The sequence below is a fragment of the Girardinichthys multiradiatus genome, chromosome Y (assembly GCF_021462225.1).
Source record: "Girardinichthys multiradiatus isolate DD_20200921_A chromosome Y, DD_fGirMul_XY1, whole genome shotgun sequence".
NCBI lineage: Eukaryota > Metazoa > Chordata > Actinopteri > Cyprinodontiformes > Goodeidae > Girardinichthys > Girardinichthys multiradiatus.
The window spans coordinates 14,637,906-14,654,308 of NC_061818.1; the positions used below are offsets into that span (position 1 = coordinate 14,637,906).

Genomic DNA, 16,403 nt, shown 5'->3' on the forward strand with positions numbered 1-16,403 from the left:
GTTTTTTTAAGTGAAAGTTTCAAAAACCCTGGATAGAATATGTAAAATCAAGGCTTATTCAGCTGCACTGAAATAAAGTGTGATTTACGGAAAAAGAACATGAAGAAGTTCTAGAAAAGAAAGCCTCCTTAACTTATGGATAATTCATTATTTTGAATTAGGTTATATGGTTCTTAAAACAGCAACATAAACTGCAAGAGGGGTCAAATTTAAGAGCGGATCAGTCATCAAAATAAGGAGAATGAAGAACTAGGCTATAAAACGTGAAAACAGCGGATGTAGCCACCAAAAACAATTCAAGAGAATATCAGCCACCCATTTATTGAATATACCCACTCCTCCTTGCAGAGTCACAGGGGACTGGTGGCTATCTCGGGGTGATAGGTGAGGTACACGCTAGACAGGTCGCCAGTCCATCACAAGGCCACTAAAAAGAGACACCCGGGACCAGCAACCATCCACCAACACTCTCATGTTGGGGCCATCCATTTTGGTCGCACATTTTGACGCACGCAGCACAACAGACGTCGCAGCTCTGACGTCACTGGGAGTATAAGCCAGCTAACATGCAGAGTTTCGTGGCCATTTCCCGCCTGTCTCACAGGACAGCGCATCGGAGGCACATATCTGGAGAGACAAAAGTTCGCAGGCGAACTTTTGCTCCACAAGGCCATTCCTGGAAGAGCTTGAAAGCTGGAAATCTGTCTGATACGAGAAGATCAGGAGATTTATTTACCGATCGAAGACCACGCCGACACCCGGCGCAGGTGGAAACCCTCAGAGGTTCTACAGGTCCTTCTCAAAATATTAGCATATTGTGATAAAGATTATTATTTTCCATAATGTAATGATGAAAATTTAACATTCATATATTTTAGATTCATTGCACACTAACTGAAATATTTCAGGTCTTTTATTGTCTTAATACGGATGATTTTGGCATACAGCTCATGAAAACCCAAAATTCCTATCTCACAAAATTAGCATATCATTAAAAGGGTCTCTAAACGAGCTATGAACCTAATCATCTGAATCAACGAGTTAACTCTAAACACCTGCAAAAGATTCCTGAGGCCTTTAAAACTCCCAGCCTGGTTCATCACTCAAAACCCCAATCATGGGTAAGACTGCCGACCTGACTGCTGTCCAGAAGGCCACTATTGACACCCTCAAGCAAGAGGGTAAGACACAGAAAGAAATTTCTGAATGAATAGGCTGTTCCCAGAGTGCTGTATCAAGGCACCTCAGTGGGAAGTCTGTGGGAAGGAAAAAGTGTGACAGAAAACGCTGCACAACGAGAAGAGGTGACCGGACCCTGAGGAAGATTGTGGAGAAGGACCGATTCCAGACCTTGGGGGACCTGTGGAAGCAGTGGACTGAGTCTGGAGTAGAAACATCCAGAGCCACCGTGCACAGGCGTGTGCAGGAAATGGGCTACAGGTGCCGCATTCCCCACGTCAAGCCACTTTTGAACCAGAAACAGCAGCAGAAGCGCCTGACCTGGGCTACAGAGAAGCAGCACTGGACTGTTGCTCAGTGGTCCAAAGTACTTTTTTCGGATGAAAGCAAATTCTGCATGTCATTCGGAAATCAAGGTGCCAGAGTCTGGAGGAAGACTGGGGAGAAGGAAATGCCAAAATGCCAGAAGTCCAGTGTCAAGTACCCACAGTCAGTGATGGTCTGGGGTGCCGTGTCAGCTGCTGGTGTTGGTCCACTGTGTTTTATCACAGTGGACCCCCCCCCCCCCCCCCCACTTCCATTTTTCTTCAGACCTGATCCCTCCTCGACCGGTGGAGAGCAGAAATCAACTTCAAAGTAATTTCATTCTCTTCATATTAAACCGGATAGGTCTGGGCAGGATGAGGCAGTTAAGGTGATTTAGAATCACCAGTAGTTCATCTCAGGTATTAACTCGTTGAATGCAATTCTGATTGAATTATGTTATGCTGAGCTGTGTTTTGATTTACTGCGCAAGCGCTGCTGAATTGTGCGTGGTTAAAGTTTTGTCCGGCTAATCTCAAATCAGCCAGGAGTTAGAAGTTGGACTTTTAAAAGTTTTTCATTCAAAGCAACTGCGGTCTGGGCCTCGCCCGACCACTCTTTGTTCCAGTTTTATTGCTGGAGATTTTCCACTGAGTTCCCGCCTCAGAGTTTATGACTCTTTGTCAAGATTTGGGGCAATCAGCTGCTAGAGCCTAAAGGGGCGTGGCTCCACCGTTTTATCAGCTGATCGCTGCAATCGAGACATCAACACAACAGGAGGATTTCTTTCCATTTAACCCAAATTACACATTTGGTCCATAAAACTGCTGGTTTGATCTTCATAGACACTAAATGTGCATATATGTTTTTCTTTTATTATTATTGTTAGGTAGTCATTTTTATTCCTTTTGTGTAGAATGATGCTTGTTAGTTAGATGATGGTTTTTGGACCAGAATAACGGTATATCAGAATTATTTGGCTTCAATAAATCTTCATATATATAATTAAGAGAAGCGTTTATGTTTATTTCGTGCAGATTTATCTGTCAAAACAAGGTTGAAGTTCCCTCACCTTCGGTGAAGCGGTTGAATAAACTGTGACAGTTTGTGGTTTGGTTAATAATTTGTAATTATTAAAGAGCTTTGAGCCCATAATCACAACACCAGACGACATCTCTGATTTCTATTCGTAAGTAATTATTTTTGGTTAAGAAATTAATTTTTTTTCAAAATTATGATTTTAAATTAGCCCTGTTGCCTTGCAGCAAGAAGGTCCTGGGTTTAATTCCCAGCCGGGGGTCTTTCTGCATGGAGTTTGCATGTTCTCCTCGTGCATGCGTGGGTTCTCACCGGGTACTCCGGTTTCCTCCCACAGTCTAGAAAGAACTCTATACAGAAACCCTGGATGGGTGGGTTGAATCGTGGAAACATCTTAAACACGCAGGGGTTTTATGGGAGGACGTTAAGTAATGACAATAAAAACACGCTAGAAAAAAAGACAAATCAAGAATGAAAAAAATGTCAATTAATGCCTTCTGGTAATCCTACCTTAATTCAAGGTCATGTTATAATCATTATGTTACTGAATAACAACTATTTTAGTTTTAGGCGTTCAAGCTTTGTAAACAGAAGAAATCAATGAGTGAATAAGAAATTATCTGGAAGAGCCATGGAGGAAAACACAGAAAGTAAACCTTTGTTATCATTTAGGATCTTGAGAAAAAAGACAAGGTGGGTTTATGTGTAGGGCATTATATAGAGCTCTATTGAAATAAAGAAAAAAGACACTGATTATACTATTACTTCAACGGAAAGGGAGTTTAAGATAAAAGCACAGAGAAGATTTAAGAGCTTTGGGTATAACAGAGAAAATGGAGGGAGAGAAATGCAGGAAAGGATTCCTTTCACTCTGAGAAAAAGCGAGACTAAAATAATGACAAACATGAATGAATGGATTTTAAAACTAAGGCAAGGGCAAACCAAAAAAAAAAAGAAACAGATACATAAGACACTAAAGATGGCACAGATAGCAATGATAAAAGTGTTTCAGACAGAAAATGGAGCAAACAAAACTCTGGAACACTCTCAGTGCTTACATACACATTTTCAAACATGACACAGATAGGAACACAGTGATACATGCTCCCTACTAGACAGAAATATTTTACTGAACAGGGCAACATATCCCCTGGGAACAGCTGAGATGTTTTTGTGCATTTTACATTTTAGGTGACAACAACGTGGAAAGTGTGAGAGCAGAAACAGTGCTGACTTTGATTATCTATTAGTTTTTTATACATTCATATTATTTTATCCTACAATAATCAAAAGCAGCATGGTATAAGATGGACTCATGATGTCCCAAAGTATACTGATATTGACATAATCACTTCTACACTGATGTTTTAAAGCATGTTCACGCATCCAGTATGTCAACAGTATATGAATCCATTCCCCTCCTTCTGTATAGATAGTAGAGCTGGTGTTCCTAAAACCTGCATCATCAGCAAGTTCGTGTTGTTTTTCGGCCAGGCTGGCTCAGACACACTTCAGCTTCTTTTCTTAAGTGATGTACAGTGCCTTGCAATAGTATGCACACCCTTTAACCTTTAACCTATAATGTTTTCAAAATAGAAAATAAACAAAAATCTGAAAAGTGTGGCATGTATGCAGCAGACATATGTTTTTCCCAGTAAATATATGTCTAATATTTCTGTTGTGATGAAATTCTCACTAGGTGTCGGTTGGAAATGAAGTTGTGAGTAAAAAGAATTGAAAAAGTACCGATCACGCTTATCGAAATTTATTAAATACTTCAAACAAAAGCCTTTTTTGGGGTGGTGTTTTTTGGTGACGTGCTGAACCATTCTCCCTCAAAACTGGTGTGTGCAATGACATCTCAAGCTTCGGTTTTATCATCAGGTGACCAGACTATATTCTCCCAATATTTCTCTGGCCTGTCCACATCTCCTTTAGCAAGCTATAAACAAGATAAAACATGCGTTTTATTTATCAGAACTCTTAGACAGTGAGTGAGGATAGAGCTCATTGTGTTTGAGTGCATTACTTTTCTTGGGAAAAACTGTACCTGCTAACTCCTGGTCTTTCTGAAGCTCTATGTGACACTGTGTGAGTGCTTCTTAGCTCTTGGATAACTTATTTCATTGTTCTTTTGTCGGCTATGTCTTAAATCTTATGAGGGGCACCTAGTCATGGATGGTTGATAGTGAAATTATTTTCTTTTCAATTCCGGGAGTATGGCTACCAGATTGTCCCACCTGAGCTGTAAATGTCTAAAGTTCCTCCAGAGTTTCCATAAGCCTCCTGGCTGCTCTCCTTGTTCTACCTGTCAGTTTAGGTGAATGACCATGCCTTGCTGGTCTCGCAGTGGTGCCATAATCTTTCCATTTAATGGATGACAGATGAAGATGGGTTGAACAGAGGTCTGTGAGATGTTCAAAGCTTGAGATACTGTTTTAAAAACCTAACTCTGTTTTAAACTTCTGCACCATTTTCCTCCTGGCCTGTCTGCGGTGCTTCTTGGTCTTCGTTACACTGAATGTTCACTGATGTTCTCTCAAACGTCTGAGGCCTTCATTTATGCTGAATTTAAATTACTTGTAGCTAGACTCCAATTACTAATGAGATGACTTCTGAATTTGGTTGGCTGCGCTGGATTTGATTTAGGGGTATCTGAGTAAAGGGGGTTGATACATGCACACACCACACTTTTCAGATGTTTATTTGTAAAAGAAACATTTTGGAAGCTATATTTATAATTTTTCTTTCACTTTATAAATATGCAATACTGTGTTTGTGTAGTTCATAAAGTCCCTTCAAAAGACAATGAAGTTTGTGGTTATGTGACAAAATGGAAAAGGCTAAAGGGGTGTGAATACTTTTGCAATGCAATGTAAACTGTCAGTCAGTCAGTCATTTTCTACCACTTATTCCATAGTGGGTCGCGGGGGAGCTGGTGCCTATCTCCAGCAGTCTATGGGCGGGAGGCGGGGTACACCCTGGACAGGTCACCAGTCCATCGCAGGGCAACACAAACAACCACGCACACACTCATTCATACACCTAAGGACAATTTAGAGTGACCAATTAACCTAACAGGCATGTCTTTGGACTGTGGGAGGAAGCCGGAGTACCCGGTGAGAACCCACTTATGCACGGGGAGAACATGTAAACATGCGCCATACGGGCTGCACGGTGGCGCAGTTGGTAGCACTGTTGCCTTGCAGCAAGAAGGTCCTGGGTTCAATTCCCAACCTGGGGTCTTTCTGCATGGAGTTTGCATGTTCTCCCCGTGCATGCGTGGGTTCTCACCAGGTACTCCGGCTTCCTCCCACAGTCCAAAGACATGCCTGATAGGTTAATTGGTAACTCTAAATTGCCCTTAGGGGTATGAATGAGTGTGTGCATGGTTGTATGTGTGTTGCCCTGCGATGGACTGGCGACCTGTCCAGGGTGTACCCCGCCTCCCGCCCATAGACTGCTGGAGATAGGCACCAGCTCCCCCTGCATGCATGCATGCAGCTCCTATATGTAGTGCAACCATGAATGCAAGCTGTGTATACCATGACAGGAGCCACAAGGAGGGTCTGACTGGAAAAGCAGACACATGCTTAGTTTCTGCAGAAAACCACAGCAAGATGCATTCAGATTTGGGTTCCTGTAAGAGTTCATAAAAGGGAGAAATGCTCAGAAAAGACAGAATATAACCATAAATGCATAAGATAACAGCAGAAATATTTGGAAGAAAAATGCAGAGCAAAAACAGAAAAGAACAAGGCATCTAAGAAATACATGCGCACACCATGATCGTACTATACATACTGAGTTGAACTGTGAGACAGAGGACAGGATGTGCTTTCACAAACTCCTTTCAATATGAAACCCAGACCAATTATAGTTCACTTTCATTACAGCTCCGAGCAGGGGGCCTAAAACCTACCTCAACCACATCTACAGGCACACTTTCAAACACAGCAGCACAGACACGTAGCCTCAGACATACAAATAACAGTCAATATGCTTATATCTAAGGCAGAGTGTGTTAACACATTGCTGACAACACAATTTCAAAAACCTTAGCAGGGTTTCACAGACAGGTTGTTTTTTTGCTTTCTGAGGCCTTGTTGCGTCACTGAGTTGGTATTTACTGGATAAAGAAACAGAACACACAGCTCCATGTCTAAACTGCTGCTTTAATAGCTGTTTGCTTACCTGTTTCCTGCACAGAGGAGGGCTTTATGCTCCACAGCCAACCGATAGAAACCAGAAGATACTAGAGGGGCGAGAAGGTGAGAACAATTATCCGGGTATCCAGGATAGGATGTTTTCTAGAACTTTCCAGAAGTTATTTCTTTACATTTTGTTTTTTATGAGACGTCTTCAATGCGTGTTTAGATCCTTTCATCTTTTTCACATTTGGTCAAACTTTAATGTCAGGGTTTCTGTACGATTTTAAGTCCCATAAGAGTCATTCAAAATCGCTTAAATAAACTTAATAACTTCCGTAATAGCTTATATTTAGCTTATTTAAAAATGCGAGCAGGCAAAAATAACTTTATCCACTAACATTTGGGTTTTAAGCTGCAGCATGTGACTGCACATCTTTTACATTGATAGGTTACCTAGCTTCAACAAAGTACAGGTCCTTCTCAAAATATTAGCATATTGTGATAAAGTTCATTATTTTCCATAATGTCATGATGAAAATTTAACATTCATATATTTTAGATTCATTGCACACTAACTGAAATATTTCAGGTCTTTTATTGTCTTAATACGGATGATTTTGGCATACAGCTCATGAAAACCCAAAATTCCTATCTCACAAAATTAGCATATTTCATCCGACCAATAAAAGAAAAGTGTTTTTAATACAAAAAACGTCAACCTTCAAATAATCACGTACAGTTATGCAATCAATACTTGGTCGGGAATCCTTTTGCAGAAATGACTGCTTCAATGCGTCGTGGCATGGAGGCAATCAGCCTGTGGTACTGCTGAGGTCTTATGGAGGCCCAGGATGCTTCGATAGCGGCCTTTAGCTCATCCAGAGTGTTGGGTCTTGAGTCTCTCAACGTTCTCTTCACAATATCCCACAGATTCTCTATGGGGTTCAGGTCAGGAGAGTTGGCAGGCCAATTGAGCACAGTGATACCATGGTCAGTAAACCATTTACCAGTGGTTTTGTCACTGTGAGCAGGTGCCAGGTCGTGCTGAAAAATGAAATCTTCATCTCCATAAAGCTTTTCAGCAGATGGAAGCATGAAGTGCTCCAAAATCTCCTGATAGCTAGCTGCATTGACCCTGCCCTTGATAAAACACAGTGGACCAACACCAGCAGCTGACACGGCACCCCAGACCATCACTGACTGTGGGTACTTGACACTGGACTTCTGGCATTTTGCCATTTCCTTCTCCCCAGCCTTCCTCCAGACTCTGGCACCTTGATTTCTGAATGACATGCAGAATTTGCTTTCATCCGAAAAAGTACTTTGGACCACTGAGCAACAGTCCAGTGCTGCTTCTCTGTAGCCCAGGTCAGGCGCTTCTGCCACTGTTTCTGGTTCAAAAGTGGCTTGACCTGGGGAATGCGGCACCTGTAGCCCATTTCCTGCACACGCCTGTGCACGGTGGCTCTGGATGTTTCTACTCCAGACTCAGTCCACTGCTTCCGCAGGTCCCCCAAGGTCTGGAATCGGCCCTTCTCCACAATCTTCCTCAGGGTCCGGTCACCTCTTCTCGTTCTGCAGCGTTTTCTGCCACACTTTTTCCTTCCCACAGACTTCCCACTGAGGTGCCTTGATACAGCACTCTGGGAACAGCCTATTCGTTCAGAAATTTCTTTCTGTGTCTTACCCTCTTGCTTGAGGGTGTCAATAGTGGCCTTCTGGACAGCAGTCAGGTCAGCAGTCTTACCCATGATTGGGGTTTTGAGTGATGAACCAGGCTGGGAGTTTTAAAGGCCTCAGGAATCTTTTGCAGGTGTTTAGAGTTAACTCGTTGATTCAGATGATTAGGTTCATAGCTCGTTTAGAGACCCTTTTAATGATATGCTAATTTTGTGAGATAGGAATTTTGGGTTTTCATGAGCTGTATGCCAAAATCATCCGTATTAAGACAATAAAAGACCTGAAATATTTCAGTTAGTGTGCAATGAATCTAAAATATATGAATGTTAAATTTTCATCATGACATTATGGAAAATAATGAACTTTATCACAATATGCTAATATTTTGAGAAGGACCTGTATACAATAAACTTTCAACGGCTGTTGTTGATTGATTTTAGTCACCTGAAATCCCCGATTAGAAGACAAATCTTGTTCAATATGTGCCTTTTCATAACAGAGTAACTCATCACAAATACTTGACAGGAACATTTGATTTGACTTTTCTAAAGCAACTATGATCGGCCAGTTTTAGGTTAGGAATCTTTTCACAGCTTCACTACGAGGCTGCATTGCTGTCTCTAAATTCCTTCTGACAAGGCTGTTTGCTCCCTGAATGTATTATGATGTCAACATTTTTCAACCAGAAGTACAGCATATGGCATGACTGGATGCCAAAAATAAAAAAGCCAATGGAAGAAGCAATGAAGAAAACTACAGGGGTTGGACAATGAAACTGAAACACCTGATTTTAGACCACAATAATTTATTAGTATGGTGTAGGGCCTCCTTTTGCGGCCAATACAGCATCAATTCGTCTTGGGAATGACATATACAAGTCCTGCACAGTGGTCAGAGGGATTTTAAGCCATTCTTCTTGCAGGATAGTGGGCAGGTCACTACATGATACTGGTGGAGGAAAACGTTTCCTGACTCGCTCCTCCAAAACACCCCAAAGTGGCTCAATAATATTTAGATCTGGTGACTGTGCAGGCCATGGGAGATGTTCAACTTCACTTTCATGTTCATCAAACCAATCTTTCACCAGTCTTGCTGTGTGTATTGGTGCATTGTCATCCTGATACACGGCACCGCCTTCAGGATACAATGTTTGAACCATTGGATGCACATGGTCCTCAAGAATGGTTCGGTAGTCCTTGGCAGTGACGCGCCCATCTAGCACAAGTATTGGGCCAAGGGAATGCCATGATATGGCAGCCCAAACCATCACTGATCCACCCCCATGCTTCACTCTGGGCATGCAACAGTCTGGGTGGTACGCTTCTTTGGGGCTTCTCCACACCGTAACTCTCCCAGATGTGGGGAAAACAGTAAAGGTGGACTCATCAGAGAACAATACATGTTTCACATTGTCCACAGCCCAAGATTTGCGCTCCTTGCACCATTGAAACCGACGTTTGGCGATGGCATGAGTGACCAAAGGTTTGGCTATAGCAGCCTGGCCGTGTATATTGACCCTGTGGAGCTCCCGACGGACAGTTCTGGTGGAAACAGGAGAGTTGAGGTGCACATTTAACAGGCAGGAGGCGGGGTACACCCTGGACAGGTTGCCACTGGTTTAAGTGAACATTTCTTACTATATCCATCCCTCTTTGATCATCTTCTGATAGGTACACCCGGCAGGATAATGCACCATGTCACAAAGTGCAAAACCTCTCAAACTGGGTTCTTGAACATGACAATGTGTTCACTGTTTTCCACTTGCCACCACAGTGGCCTAATCTCCATCGAGGACATCTGCATCATGAATGTAGAGCCCAAGCAAGAGCCTGCAATGTTCTCAACACCGTGTTGAATTTATGTCACAAAGAATTAAAGCAGCAAAGTGTAACTAACAAAGTGGCCAGTGAGTGTTCTCCAATTGCACTGCACTGCAAAGTTTGTTTACCTCACCAGCTAATGAGACTCCACTAAGTGTCAGTCGAATTAAATGTAAATGGTTTTATCAGAGAAGAGCTTTTAGTTGGAAGAAACAAGAAATGCAAGATGAATAAATTTAGAAACTAGAAGAAAACAAAATAGACTATCTTAGTCATCAGGAATCTTAAATGCTATTCAGAACTTATTAAAGTACATCTGGTTATAAAGTCTATTATTTATGTAAAAATGTTTCTGTATTCAATGAGACATTGTGTTACTACATGTTACACACTGAGTTTACAACATATGACAGTCTCTCAAAAGTCTTACCTTCAGTCTCTTTATATTATCTAGTGGATTTTTACAAATGTTTCATAAAGTTAAAACTACCTCACAGCTGCTTGAAAATAAGATTTTTGTCTGAAGAATTATTGGTGAATTAGTACATTTTACACTTAATGTATGCCTGATAAATGTAATCCTTGATTAATTAGACTGTACATTGTTTGATAAATAAATAAAATCTCCTCATTCTTGCCAGATTCATCCTTCAGATAGATTTTTCAACAGGTATGAGACTCATTATTGCCTACAGTATTATAAAGCTCACCCAGTTTATTGGCAAACTGTGGCATTGAAGATGGAAGAAGGACAAACTGTGAACAAAGGATGGAGTAGAGACTCCAGTATCTGGGCACTAGGTGGACCATCACATGTTCTCTGTAGATGAAAACAAAGAAACAATATTCCTGTGTAATTATTTTTCTTTCCACAGAATAATTACCAGCCATACAACTACGACACTGATAAACAGTCACAGGTTTGCATTTGTCTAAAAGACTTGAAGACAAAGTTGGTGCACCTGTGCTTGTTAATATAGTATAATATATGAGAAGATGCTAGAAATTACTCAACATTGGAAATATGTTTAACCTATTTATTAAACATAAGAGCACAGTCAAGACAAAATGCTGCACATCACACCTAAGCTCCAATGTTTCATTAACCAGATTCTTATAAAACAATTTGCTTCTTTTTCTTTTAACTCCAACCTAATGATAACTTCAAATGAGGGCTGAGTATTTGCACTGGGCTTGGCGTTTGCTCCTCTTATTTTTTAACTTTTAAATTTGCTGGCATTTTATGGTTGTAGTCTTGCTTTGTGACCCAGTTTAACCTAAGCTGCAGCTCTCAAACTGATGGCCTAAAAATTTTAATTTAGAAAACACTGGTCCAAATAAACCCAAATCATCACCCCTCAACCACCATGTTAGACAGTTACTGTGAGATCTAAAATCGACTCTTCCTGGCCAATACAGATTTGATGTTTACTTCGAGATCTGATCTGTTGATTCTAATTTTGATTCAATTTTCTAAGGACTACAACACATTATTAAAATACTGAAAATAATCTCAAACAGTTTTCTTTGACAAGGGTAATAGTTTCGAATCCAATAATGAGGAGTTACACAATCATCCCTATTTATACACCATTACACATGAACCTAATCTTAACAATCTTTTAATTAAACAAAAAAGTGCTCAAAGTGTCTGCTGCTGGTTGATGCATTTATAGCAAGGCAAATAGTGAGTGTTTTTAAGGTACATCTAAAAAAAATTAGAATATTGTGAAAATGTTTTTTGTCACTCATTTCATAAAGTAAAATTTTATATAGATTCATTACACATAGTGAACGTTTTCAAGCCTTTATTTCTTGTCATTTTATTTATTATATCCAAAATTCATTGTTACAGAAAATTCAATATTGTGAAAAAGTTACAGCATATTCATAGAAAGTTGAGTGAAAGGAAAAAAATGTGGTCAGAAAAGGTACACTAGCAACAGGGATAACCGCAGCATTGAGAGTATGTCAAGCTAAATCAACTCAAGAATTTTGGAGACCTTCACGAGGAGCGGACTGAGGCTGGAGCCAGCGCATCAAGAGCCGCTACGAACAGATGAATACAGTCTTACCTGGACAAAGGAGAAAAGGAACTGGACTGTTGCTCAGTGGTCCAAAGTCCTCTTTTCATATAAAAGGGAAGTTGGCATTTGATTTGGAAATCAAGGTCCCTGAGTCTGGAGGAAGAGTGGAGAGACAGAATCCACGTTGCTTGAAGTCCAGTGTGACGTTTCTACAGTCAGAGATTATTTGGGGTGCCATGCCATCTGCTGGTTCTGGTCCACTGGGTTTTCTGAAGTCCACAGTCAATGCCGCCATCTACCAGGAAATTTTAGAGCACTTGATGTCATTTTCCAGTAGGGCTTGGTAATGGCCCACACTGTCAAAGGCACCAAAAGCTAGTTCAGTGACCATGGTGTTCCTGTTCTTGATTGGCCAGCAACCTCCCCTGATCTGAACCTCATAGAGAATCTATGGAATATTGTCAAGAGGAAGACGAGACGCCAGATCCAACAATTTAGATGAGCTGAAGGCAGCTATCAAAGCAACCCGGGCTTCCATTACACCGCAGCAGAACCACAGGCTGATCACCCCTTTGTCACACCGCATTGATGCAGTAATTTATGCAGAAGGATCCCCAACCAAGTATTGATTTTATAGAAATTAATATACTTTTTAGGGGCCTGACATTTCTGTTTAAAGTATTATCTTTCCAATAATCTTATGTAATAAATCTTATGTTTTCAGAGGCACTGAAGTTTGGGTTTTTATTCTCTGTAAGTCATAATCATCGTAATTACCAGAAATAAAGGCTTGAAATATTTCACTCTATGTGGAATGGATCTATATAATATATGAGTTCCACTTTCTGAAACTAATGACAAAAAATATTGAACCTTTTCATTACATTGTAAATTTTTTTTGATGTACTTGTGGTTTTAATGCATTGATGAATGGGGGGAAACCAGCTCATTATTAGAGCCAAACAATAAAAATCTCTTGCAGATAAACTGGTGCATCTCTAATGAAGTCCTTGTATTATGCTTGACCAGTTTACACAAAATTATTTGGCAGAAATCTTGTTTGTTTTTAAATGTAATTCTGACAATAATTTAACAACACATTTCTAAATCAAAAATCTTGAATGAAGGGTGTACTTTTTACCATAACTTTTTCACTATATAATGTCACAAAGAGATCAACTGGTCCATTCAGAGTTGAAGTATATAACTGTATTTAGCCCTTACAAGCACAGTTGGTATCCACACAGAATCACAGCAGCGCAGCAGACATTGACAGACAGATTCCAGTGAATCCTGAGCATCGCTGTGTTTATAAGGGGCTGTAAATGGGTTCTTCATCAGAGCAGGCTCTGACGCACACTCCTCAGCAAGCCTTGAACATAAAAAGGACTTTTTCAAACACTAGACACAAAATTCAAGTTGCCTATGGAAGAAAACAGATAAAGAGACACAAGAAAAACACAGATGATGCACACAAAAATATCAGAAAATTATTAAACTCTTAGCAAATTGAAAAAAAACAACAATCCAATGACTTCTAGCGAAGCCTTATAGCATAATTGCCTAAGTTATAGTTGCCAAAATATGACTAAGGCAATTATGCTATAATGCTAAAGTTTTGTTCTAGTTCAATAAACAAAGCAACAACATTTTTTAAACTCATTTCTTTACATTTTCAAAAGCCAAATTAGAAACCTTCATTAGAGAATTATATTTAAACGAAACACTGGCAGTAATACTGTTAAATGACTATGTGAGGTTGTTACCTGATGTTAGGACTGCATTAGTCATGTTATTTAACTCACTGAGCAGTTTGTTACCTGCAGGCTGCCTGAAAACAAATCAGAGCCTGGAGTAGAAATCCTTTGGACCGAAAGGTCTGGCTGCTGGATCCGGACCTTCGTTTGTTCCTCTGGAACATAAGAGGGGTAGGTCAATAAAACCAGGGAAGAGACACTGTTAAACTGTAACTTCATAAAAGGCAGTTAAAAAAATATTAACAATAATGATCATTTCTTTTTTTTGTGGCACTAGTGGCCTTTATTTTTCCCATTATTTTATGACAGGAGTTAGACGGGAAACAGAGGCAGAGAGAGAGGGGGAGACATGCGGCAAATGTCGCCTGGGCCGGGACTGCTACGTCGATGACTAAAGCCTCTGTATATGGGTCGCGTCCTTAAACCCCTACACCACGAGTAATGATGATCATTACCGATCTCATCTACAACTAAAGAATGTTGATATAGTGTATTATTACATCTGTAGGGTTAAAAAAGGAAAACACCTTTAAATGAGCTCCGATTCAAAACTATGGTGCAAAACTTTGGAGAACAGAAGATAAATAAATGCACATTTACAGGTTATTTTCCTTAAAAAGGCTAAATATAATTATCATATGATTATTTTGAAGATTTTAAATACATTCATGATTTTATATTTGATATTCATATTTTACTAGGATCAAGGATATCTGGAGGTAGCCAAGGGATTGGCTATCTCCACTGTTTATGAAAAGCAATTAATATTATTTCAGTAATACTTAAATATGTACACTCTCTGGCCACTTTGTTAGGTACACCTGTTCAAATGTTTCTTAACACAAACAGCAAATAAGCCAATCACTGAGCATCAAAGTGGAGAAGAAAAAGGGATTTAAGTGTCCTGGAATGTTGCATGGTTGCTGATGCCAGACGAGCTGGTCTGAGTATTTCAGAAACTGCTAATTCACCGGGAATCTGCTGTGTGGACCAAAACACCTTGTTGGTGCCGAGGACAATGGGCAGACTGGTTCAAGGTTGACATAAATGCAGCAGTAGCTTAAATACCCACTCATTACAACTAAATAATGAGGAATACAGTTACTGCATACAGAGCACATCAAACCTTTCCAAACAGGAAAATGATTCACAGGGTCTTGAATGTTACCAAATTGAAAAAATGCTGCCTGGTCCAATGAGTCTTGATTTCACCAGCAACATTGAGATGTTCGAGTCGGACCTTTTTACTTATCATACTTGTTTTTGCATCTGCTCTTGTATCACTTCTGACAACCACCAGACATCCTCGTTGCCTGTGTTTGTTCCTGTCACACTCACCTCACCTGCTTCCAGCTCCCCAATGAGGACTTTTTGACAATTTTCCTTAATATTTCAGTCTCCTCATTTTTGGATGTAGTCCAGAACCTTCCTGACTGAGTGGAATACCTATGACTACAAAAGCTCAAAACCTCTGAATGCTCTAAAACAGCTTCAGCATTTTCTTAGTATTTATGACCTGCATCAGTGAAAACACCGAACCACGTTCTGAGGAGATTATTTCACCCTGAGTTCAGCTATTTTTACCCAGTCCAACCAACTCTGGTTCAGGTAAGGAAATGTGAATCAGGAGTGTGCTCAGTTTGAGAAAATAATTTTGTTTGTGCGATTTTATCTCTTCTTTACTGTCCTTGAAAAAAGTCAAATATTATTTAATGCCACTATAAGACATACACTCAATAAAATAGTGTGTTAAAACTATATTAGACAAGTTATTTAAAGCAGGGTTAGCAATGTAGCAAATAAAATTATTTATTTAAACCGATATGTTTTATTTCCTTACAAGGTAAGTAGCCATGGTAACCAGTGCTTATCACCTACCAAGCTTTCTGCCATGTAAATGCCTAGCAGCTGGTAAAATGCTATTTTCTCCACGTTCCCAGTGAGCTTAAAAGATACATAATCCTGTAGATATAAATGCCTATGAAGAAAACTGCCAGTTGTCGCTATTGTAAAATATAAAACAGCTTACACTGAAAAAGTTAAGTTCATTCAAATTTAGGACAGGCGTCCCAATGTCAAAATGTCTTTACACTATCACACATTATTTTAGGGTTTATTATCTTACATCTATTGCCATTAGTCCTTCATAAATAGACTTAGAACGTGCTGACTCACCAAATGAATCATTATAGCACCTACTATGATCTTGACTGTTTGAAATTGTTAACCCTAATGCTTAGAAAACATAATTAGGTTGAGCTTTATAAACCATAAAACAGGAACCATTTTGTCTTGACTATGCAAGACTTTAAATAGTTTGAATCTGCTTGCAAAACACAAATATAAATTTACTTCCCTCTGACTATAGCTGTTTTAGGACCTTGATGTTTCATTTTCTCTGATCACATCAAAGAGTCAGATATTAGCAACATAGATAAAGATAAACAG

At 39.9% G+C, this 16,403-nt stretch overlaps 1 protein-coding gene and 1 long non-coding RNA gene across 3 annotated transcripts in view; both read right to left on the minus strand.

The window, feature by feature from the left end:
* The window catches only part of LOC124864886 (meiosis inhibitor protein 1-like), a 59,999-nt gene extending 53,910 nt beyond the window's left edge, over nucleotides 1–6,089 (minus strand). Inside the window, exon 1 of the mRNA XM_047359846.1 lies at nucleotides 6,066–6,089. The gene's annotated coding sequence lies outside the window, so the exon portion shown is untranslated. The remainder of the gene's footprint in view (nucleotides 1–6,065) is intronic.
* A 4,858-nt stretch (nucleotides 6,090–10,947) lies between these two features.
* LOC124864765 lies at nucleotides 10,948–14,400 on the minus strand. 2 transcript variants are annotated; one of them, XR_007037354.1, is made up of 3 exons: nucleotides 14,019–14,380; nucleotides 13,423–13,570; nucleotides 10,948–10,991 (listed from the first exon to the last, which is right to left on the minus strand). It is a non-coding gene; the product is annotated as an uncharacterized LOC124864765 (long non-coding RNA). The 2 variants fall into 2 exon arrangements; XR_007037353.1 differs by lacking the exon at nucleotides 10,948–10,991 and having other exon boundaries at nucleotides 13,386–13,570; nucleotides 14,019–14,400.
* Between the last annotated feature and the right edge of the window lie 2,003 nt (nucleotides 14,401–16,403).